Source organism: Thunnus thynnus, chromosome 10, assembly GCF_963924715.1.
Source record: "Thunnus thynnus chromosome 10, fThuThy2.1, whole genome shotgun sequence".
In the NCBI taxonomy this organism is placed as follows: Eukaryota; Metazoa; Chordata; class Actinopteri; order Scombriformes; family Scombridae; genus Thunnus; species Thunnus thynnus.
The window spans coordinates 32,076,312-32,086,110 of NC_089526.1; the positions used below are offsets into that span (position 1 = coordinate 32,076,312).

The 9,799-nt window shown below is 40.9% G+C and overlaps 1 long non-coding RNA gene across 1 annotated transcript; it reads right to left on the minus strand.

Annotated features, from left to right (window-relative positions):
• Positions 1–1,651: 1,651 nt before the first annotated feature.
• Positions 1,652–2,258, minus strand: LOC137190619 (uncharacterized). Its single transcript, XR_010930258.1, has 2 exons — positions 2,004–2,258; positions 1,652–1,939 (listed from the first exon to the last, which is right to left on the minus strand). It is a non-coding gene; the product is annotated as an uncharacterized lncRNA (long non-coding RNA).
• Positions 2,259–9,799: the final 7,541 nt, after the last annotated feature.

Below are 9,799 nucleotides of genomic sequence, written 5' to 3' on the forward strand. Positions count from 1 at the left end.
CAGGTACTGTTTAGTTAGTCAGTAGCACTCAGACACTGGATGCAAACAAAGCCATTAACAATATCTTTATGTTTATTTTCAGTGTTTCAGAGTGAAATCAGCTGCTGTACATGAGAACCTGCAGACTCTTTGGCCATGATGTCTCATGGCTGAAAAACATCTGTTTTACTAGACTGCATGGTTTCTATGAACATGCAACATTTGCTCTGAGAACTGAATGTAGGTGGGTTCACCCTCCACTGAACTGCTTTGTGGGTGCATAAAGATCTGTAAACCACAAAAATGCAATAGTCTTCCAGGTAAAAAAAAAAAATCTTGGACTCTTGGTCCCTGAAATATGTGCAGACTTTTCCAACCTGCTCTTGTGTCTTGAGCAGCAGCATGTATGTGTGTGTGTGTGTGTGTCTGACATGCTCCCTGTGGTGTGTGGTTTCAGTGTATTGCAGGTCGTGGAGAGGCTGTGTCCAGGGAGCCGCTACAGGTCTTGTTAGCACAATGAGCAGCAGTCAGGGACAGTGTTTGTGCAGGTGGACGCCCCTGCTGTCAGAGCACACATAAATCTGACAGGGGAGGGATTCCATGTGTAACCTGCACCTCAGCCAGGACAGACATGTTTACAGCCACAGAATAGCACTGCCACTGACCACACTGTGTCTGAGCTCTAACTGCTTGCGTGAACCTCCAAAACTCTCTTTACAAATGAGCCAGTTACCAGATTATTCATCCTTCATTTACTGATAGTTTAGTTCTAATACAATAGAATTAAATTATCATACCAGCAGTAACATGGTGAACTTTTTAGGGAAAAAAAACACTTTCATATGTATTTTCACACTGTGTATGAATTTCTAATGCATTACATGTATGCATGTACTATTTATCTTTCTTTCATATGTTAGAGCACTGATGGACTCTCATTGTCTAAGATGCTTCCCTGTGTGTTGTGCAGATACGTATATGTTGGAATGAGTAACACTGAGTTCATTTTATTGCCATTACAACAAACATTCTTAAGATGCTTTGATGAGCTCATGGTGCAACAGAACAGACAGAATAACACTCAACACAACATACTAATAATAAAACACTAAACATAAGACTATTTTGAAATACACAAAATATCGTAACTATAAAAGATAAGGTAAAAACTATATACATCAAGTTTGTGGGAGGTTTACAATTCAGAATGTAGATTTAAAAAACATATCAAAAATAAAAAGAACAATTCCATAATTACTACCATACATTTAAAAAATGTACCTTCAAGTGATAAAGGTTTACCATTCAAGAGTCAAAGAACCTCAGGAAATGAATCATTCAGGGAATCACTTTATCTGGTTCTTTTTTAAATGTATTTGTTGAAAATAATTGTGATTTAAATTGTAACTTTGATAAAAAAAAAAAAAATAGCAGTGAAATAGTTTTGATTACATCATTCAGCCCCAAGTCGATGTATGGGCATATTCTGCAACATATGTTTTTATTACCAACCTCATTTGTCATTGCGATCTATCTATACAGGCTGTTCCAATTTCTCAAAACACTACCAGTCCAGGATGGAGGATCATTTCTGCAATTATGGCCATGCATCAAACTTCAAGTGGTCAAGATCATGCATAAACTTTTTTTTTTTTTTTTTTGCTGCTGACAATATTTTGACCCTTGACATCTTTCTTTTTGAAGTATGAACCATACTAGGTATTTGGCAAAAAAATTCCAACTCCTGCATTTTAAGGTGTTTTCAGCCACATCTCACTGTGTTCTCCAGGGGATGGAGTTTGCTCAGACTACAGATATTTTCAAACTGCAGTAACCTGCAGTATTAAGGGGAGATTTAGGAGTCACAAAGGGATCAGACTATATGACTTCCTGCTTTACTCTGGAGTTTTTTGCGAGTATTTCTTTCTTTTTTCTTTTTTTTGCATGTACAGTATGTAGGCTACAGCATATTCACAACAGACACGCACACACACACACACACACACACACACACACTCACACACATACAGTATATGCATGGATGTATGCATGCACAACCGAAAGCCCATGTACAAGTCCACAGTATCTGTTTACACAAAACAAAATAATATGATTATATATTATTCCCAAGTCAAGTCAAGTCAATTTTATCTGTAAAATCACAAAATCACAAATTCGCTTCAGGGGGCTTTACAATCTGTACAGCAATACAGCATCCTCTGTCCTTGGACCCTTGATTTGAATAAGGAAAAAATCCCTAAAAAAAAAATTCAAAACACACCTTTACCTGTGTGGGGGGACTCTTCAGAAAGGACTCTAAAGAAGAGGTATTGTTGAGCATTAATCAGCATGAACAGAAGAGGAAATATCACCTTTGGATATGTTTTTAAAATCAAAACAACTCTAGCTGTCAACTGCTAACTGCTACCTGCCACTGTTACCAACATTCCAGAGGAGAAACTGCACTGAGGACGCTAACAGAAGAGTTATTTTATGAAGACTACGAAAAGTTAAAGGGTCCTTGTTGGTAACATTAATACATATATTTGGTAAACTGTACGTAGTTTAGTTTTTTGCCAGTGTTTGTAGGCTAGAAAAGCTAGCAAAGTTATAGTTAACATAGTTGCCCTTGGAGTAAACAAGCGGTTGCCACGGAAACCGGTCAGCAGGCAGCTAAGCACAGCACAGCTCTCAGAATGGAAACCAAGGAGATTGAATACCCTGCTAAATGTAAGAGCGGAACAGCTAGGGAGAAACACAAGGAGAAGACACTGCATGAAAACCATGAGGTCCTCTTCACTGACTATGCCAACAAAAAGAAGGAAGGAAGAAGAACCTCATATTCTTCATTGATTCCATCTATATCTGGAAAGATACTCTGTGCAGCAATTATGAATACGTATCCAGCGAGGGCATTGGCTCAGGAGGCAGATTAAAGATCTGTAAAGATGAACAACTTGACAAGGATGACCCTCTTCTTACCATCATATATTACACCAAAGGAAAGGTCATGGTCCAAGGGAATGAAGCCAACCTGGAGTCCTTTGAAGAGACATGCCCCCTTTTGAGGTGGACACCAAGAGGATCAATGTTCTCTCTGACACTGAAGATAATGAAAGCCCAATAGAGAAGCCCACCACCTTGTCCATCTCTGCCTCTCCCACACCTGCCAACTCTACCAACCAGCTGCAGAAGAGTATGGCCCTGCTGGAGCTGGCTGCTGAAGACAACCAGGCCTTGGCATATGACCTCAGAGGAAGTCTAGAGGCACTGAAACAGGTGAACAGTGTGCTCTGTGCTCAGTTAGCCAAAGTGAAGGAGGATGCCAAGAATAAAGAAAGGAGCTTCACCAACTTTCATCAGTCCCCACAATGACAAGTACAGAGACACAAACTCTCCCTACCAGTGTCCCAAACCCTTGCCTTGTCTCTGTCCCACCCTCTCTGCTCTGCACCCAGCCCGACAACACCCTGGCACCTCCTGATATATCCACACAGCCAGCTACCAACAGCCAGCTCTGCCCATCCCAGCTTCCCTGCACTCAGCCTGAAGAGCAAGCCCCACAGTGTTCCTGCTGGCTGACTCTAATGGGAAACGCTGCAGCACCACAGGCCAGGCAATGAAGCTGTTGAAAAAGGAGATGCTCAGGAGCCCTAAACGCCTGGTAATCCACAAAGGAACAAATGACGTTCACAACCTCTGTAAGGACACTGCTGAGGCAGTAAGGAAGATGGCAGAGCAGGCCAGTAGGGAGATCTCTGACACTTGCATTGTGGTCTCCACCCTGCTGCCTAGGACAGACACCCCTCCTCATGTCATCCATGACATTAATATGGAGATCAGAAGAGGATGTGCCACCTTACCCAATGTCCACCTATCCCTCCATCCAACCATTGGCACCTGGGACCTCTATGATGGACTCATCTATACAGAGAGAGGGTGAGGATATTTGCAAAGACCCTCAACACATGGCCCTGGGATGCAGTCCTTCCACTCCCTCCTCTACTAAGAGCTTTAGAAGCCATCCCAGACCTCTTCCTCCCCATCACCACCCCACGATCATCCCCCCTGCTATGAGCGGACAACACCGTTCAGCCTGGACCTCCCACTTCCCATGCGCCCACCACCTCACCACTGTGAAGCACAACCAAAGGAGGCTACCTACCTCCTCCTCAGCCCCTGCCCACCAACCCCTTACAGCATCAGCAGCAGAGATATGCAGGCAGCACCTGCTCCTTGTCCCCCTCCCCACCCACAGCAATGGAGCTATGCAGCAGTAGCTGCTCCTGGTCCTCCTCCACACCCACAGCAGGAGAGCTATGCAGCAGTAGCTGCCCCTAGTCCCCCTCCCCACCCACAGTAGTGGAGCTATGCAGCAGTTGTGGCCCAGCGTACTGCCACAGTCCCCTCCCCTGCTACCTCTGAGCTGGAAGATATCAGGGAGATGCTGCATACCCTTTGCACGCGGCTTATGTTCAGTTAAGTCGTACATACTCGGAACACCTTCCGTGGTGTGTACATGGAAATGTATTGTTGGTTAGTAGTAGTAATAATTACAATAGTAGTAGTCAGTACAGTAGTAGTATTAGTGAAATTAGGATATGCCTCCATGGAATTTATGTCATATTATTATTTAGCACTGTAAATGTGTAGATAGTGGTAGGCATTTTCATATTTGTCTCATATGGGTTAATTTTGATTTTTTTTAATGAGTTCATTTTATATAAGCTGCTGAAATATTCAGGGTCCCCACTCCTCAACCTTTGAGCTGAAGAGTGGAAGCCCTAATTTCATGAAATCTATCAAAGACGTTGATTTCATTGTGTTGACAGAAACATGGTGTCAAAATGATCTGCTCGCTCACTCACTGTCCTCTAGGATATAATGAAGTCATGGTGCCCTCAAACATGTTTCCCTGGGCATTGACCCCCAGGACAACAACCATGTGTTTGGTCAGTCTCCCCTGTTTACCACACCAACCATCACCCATTGGAACAACCTTGACTCTGAAATAAATCAAAGTGGCAGGGAGGTCATGCATCTCTGTCACATACTTCTCAGCTCTTGGGTCTAGTGTAGTAGATTATGTAAACACTGACATGGCCCCCTCCACTATCAGTGCATTCACTATCAGACAACCAAAAAACCAAACAGCTCAGCCTTAAAATAAGGTACAATGAAATTTTAAGCAATTATAAATGTACAATTAGGAACTAAAAACAAAATTACACCCACATGAAACTTGAAGATATTGAATGCTATTAATCAAAATCAATTCTGGGATGTGTGGAATAACTTCAACACAAAGCAACCACAAGCATTACTCATGCAAAATGGTGACATCTGGAGAGCACATTTTGAAAATATGTACAAAGACATACCAATAAATCTAATTAATTAAGATCAATGTATTATAAAAGAAAAACTATAGACATTAGAAGAAACAATTAAAAACAACTAAAACCCCCTTGATTTCCCAATTACTTGGACAAAATCTCTCTGGCCAAAGAAACATTGTGATCCAGACAGCATTAAAAATGACATGCTCAAATGCAGCACCCTAGAGATGCAGGGTGCACTGTTGAAGTTGTTCAATGTCATATTACAGTCAGGATGTTTTCCTGACATCTGGTGCAAAGGGCTCATTTCTCCCATTCAAGAGTGGGGACATATCAGACCCTAGTAACTACTGTGGCTTCTGTGTCAGCAGATGTCTAGGTAAATTATCCTGTAGTATTCTAAATAAAAGAATACCAGATTTCCTTGACGAACTTTCCATCTTGGGTAAAAATCAAATTGGCCTCCTCCCAAAACATTGCACCACCAACCATGTATATACCCTTCACACTTTAATTAACAAATATGTACACCAAACAAAAAATGGAAAGATATTCACTTGTTTTATTGATTTCAAGAAAGCTTCTGATTCTGTTTGGCATCAGATTCTGTTTGTAGACTTCTACATTGTGCTATGGGAGCAAAATATATGTTCATCTTTATTTATGTGTATATAAATGTACTTGCTGTTCAGTTGGGTCAATGTGCCGCTCCTGGCCTCTCCCTCCTAGATAGAGAGGTGAAGTCTCTGTTTTATGCTGATGACCTTGTTCTATCGTCTCCTACTGAACAAAGACTACAGAAACAGCTGGGCATAGTAGAAAAGTACTGTCAGAACTGGGCCCTGGCAGTAAATATGAAGAAAACAAATGTCACGATTTTTTCAAAATGTCCCAGATGTCAGAAGAACAAATACCAGTTTACCATAAATAATCATATCACTGAACATAGTATGAGTTATACCTACTTGGGTATAACCAAAACAGCATCAGGGAGTTTCAACATGGCAGTGAATGCACTAAAAGAAAAAGCCTGAAGAGCTCTAAATGCAATTAAGAGAAAATTTTATAGTTTCCAAATTCCAGTTAAAAGCTGGCTTAAAACATTTGATAGTGTTATCCTGCCCATTGCACTGTATGGTGGTGAAATATGGGGTCCACTCAGTCATCATAGCTATACCGATCGAATCTTTTCATGCAGCATTCTGAAGATACATTTTCACATACACAGAAAAATACCAAAAAATGCATGTAGAGCAGAATAAGGCACATGCCCACTGATAATTCAGAAGAGAGCACTCAAATTTTTTATCACCTTAATCCAGCCCCCTAGACATCAGAAAAGAGAAAAAGAGTCACCTATATCAGTTTGTGCTGAGACTAACTGTGACCAGTCTCACACCAACACTGCTTTCCAAACACCAATCAGAGTAAACCAAATTATAACGTAATGTAAAGAAACCTATTTGGAACATTTGAAAGAAGAAACTAAAAGCCAAAGTAGAATGTTGTCTGGCCCTAAAAAGATATTATGAATATCTCTGAAAGCAGAGACAGATCCTAACCAAGTACAGGCTCAGTGACCACAAATTGGTAATCGGAAAAGGATGACACAAAAAATCATGGCAACCAAAAGAAACCTCTCCAAATTAAAAATACTCCAAGGAGAAGGAGACAGGGCATATCTTGCTGCCTAATATGTATCAACATGCCACAACCTGAGGGACAGCGAATGACCTAGACACACAGCACAGACAGAAAAGAAGCACCCTTTTTCTATGATTCTAAACAGATTTATGGACGTTTATCCTCGATGTACATCCAATATCCACTGACACCACTGTAAAGAGTGAGCTCTGCTGATTATACAAGTGTTGTTATTGTGGCTGAGTTGACTCTAAGAAAAAGTGATGTGATATTTGTGGCACATTTTGTCAAGCAGGTGTCAAGAGAACTTACTGCAAAAAATCTGGATGCTGTTTGTATGTGTTCAAAGCACATTATCATATCCAAATAATGTATGCATATTAGTCTATGCCTAGTGGTTATCACTGATCATACCGCAAAACAACATTTTCTATTTGCGCTAAAGGAATCTGGATACATATAGAATTCAAAATCATCTCTATAGCAGACAATAAAGAGAACACCAAAGATAAAAAAAGAGCTGGTTAGAGGTTGTATCACTATTGTTTTATCTCAGATCACTTCTTCAAACACAGTGATAATACTTGATGCTTACAGCCATCCTGGAGTAAGAGGAGATGGTCTCTATCCATCTCCATCCAGCTTCTCCAATATGCAGCAAATACTTTTCCTGTTTTTAGAAGACTGATCAGCCCTGGTTTATTGTAATAAAATTTCATCATTTATAATATCAAGTCACCATCACTGACACCAGAGACAAGATGATTATCATCAGGAGTTAACTGCTGGCCAGTACTTTATTTACTGCCTTTTCACTCTGTTTTTCCTCCAGGCTCCCAGCTCCCATCTTTATAGACATGTAAAAAGCTTCTTCTTAGAAAGTGTAAAGTGTAGTGTTACAGCAGTGCTCAGAGGAAATGTCCACAACAATGTTTGACAGAGTAATGTCCAGATTGTAATTACAGAGCCACACATTCAAACTGCATTTTAAAACCTATTAACACAGTTCCTGTTGACAAAAATGGTTAACTAACCACTCAAACATCTACTAATGAATGTGGTCAGTGGTGGGTTATGGGAACAGGCTGTCACTGGTAGAACTTTAACATTTAACTGTCTTCGTTGCACTGTTGTGCTTTAGTGAGTGTTTCCATTATCCAGCAGTTAACACTGAGCCTTAGGGGAATGACTTCAGAGTGCGTGTTTGTGTGTGTTCTATTTTTTTCTGCGGTTGAGTTAGACCTTCACAGTAAGAAAATGTGATGATCCACATGTCTGTAAGGGTGTTTCATTGCTGAGCCTACTTCACCCAAATTAGTGACTGTTTAAGTGCTAGACATGTACAAGGACCATACTAGAAATACAGTGATGTGAGCAAATGTCTGCATAGAGGTCTTGTTCACAGAAGACATGTTGACATGTGACAGGTGAAATGATGAAATGAATGATGGCTGAATTCCATTTAGCTGCTCCAGTTTCAGGGTCTTGGTATTGTGCATGCAGGATCACCGTCATGGCTTACTAGGACACTTGAATAGAACTTACCTTGCTGGTGTGTCAGTATGTTATGACATCACTGTTGGGTGCAGTTACAAGTGCAACGGGGCTCACTTCTGACCACGCCCAGTGTTAACATCACTAATGCTACAGAATATGACATGGATGTGATATGTGCTCTGGATACTGTATGATAAGTACAAGTATTGCATGTAACCAATCAGGGGACAATATTGCTCAGTGGCAACAGATGTTTTGGGGGGAGGGGGTAGTGGACAAAGCCTTTGACAAGGTCAGACAAAACTTTCAACAACTTTGGCCTCCAAGCCTGCACACATTGCAGTAAAGACAATATAACCTTTCATTTTGGTCCTCCACCTTTCAATTTTCAGAAGTCCTTGTTGTTGTGCAATATCAATATACAGGGTATAGGATACCCAATATTCCCAAGCAAGATGGAGTGTGAGTGTACTGCTTCCTTGCATATTGGTTTTAATATGTGGAAATGAGCTCCTGGGAGCTAATGGCAGTTGGTGCTAATGGCATTTATCATATCAGTGTAATCTTTAGTCTCTTTGGCTCCGCCTTGAAAAAGAGCAGTTTTCCAGGAAAAACATGCATGTTTGTTTTGTCCTCCCAGCCATGTACACACAGCTGGTAACAAGGTGCAGGATCGCAGCCCAGCGTCCTCTGCTCAGGACTTCATCTCATCCTGCATCTGTTACTCCATCGTCAACCCTCACCTTCCACCCTCCATGTTTCTTTACACATCGTTTGTGTCAGTGCAGGACAAACAGATGGCCTCACATCTGGAAGGGTTCTGCTAAGAACCTTAATTGACTTACAACCAAGCTATTTGCCTTTTTCTAAAGAAACACACCTTCCAACATTCCAGCCACTGATCATACATAAGGCCAACAAAAGGAAGGCCCATTCATAACAAGATGCTAATAATACCAAATATTTCTACCCTCATGGAGAACTATTAACCCACTAGAGTCTATGGGGACATAACTACACACAGTATGAAAGTTTGCACTCAACAAACAACATGCTGATGAGTTAATTTGTCTTAGAGCCTTACCAGAAGTGTGGCTAAAAAGGTTTGTACCAGAGTTGCCATGTGAACAATAATTATTTGTGCTGCTTGTGGGTTATAGTGGAGAGCACAAAATGAGGTGAGGATGCAGCCTTTTTTAAAATTCGTTAATAAGGTCACACTCTCTCTGTTAAAAGCTCTTGCATGTTGTATCAATATGTTTTTATTTATAACTTAAAAAACATCTGATGTAGATCTTTGCTAGCAGGACAAATTAAACATATAATCTTAAAAACATTGT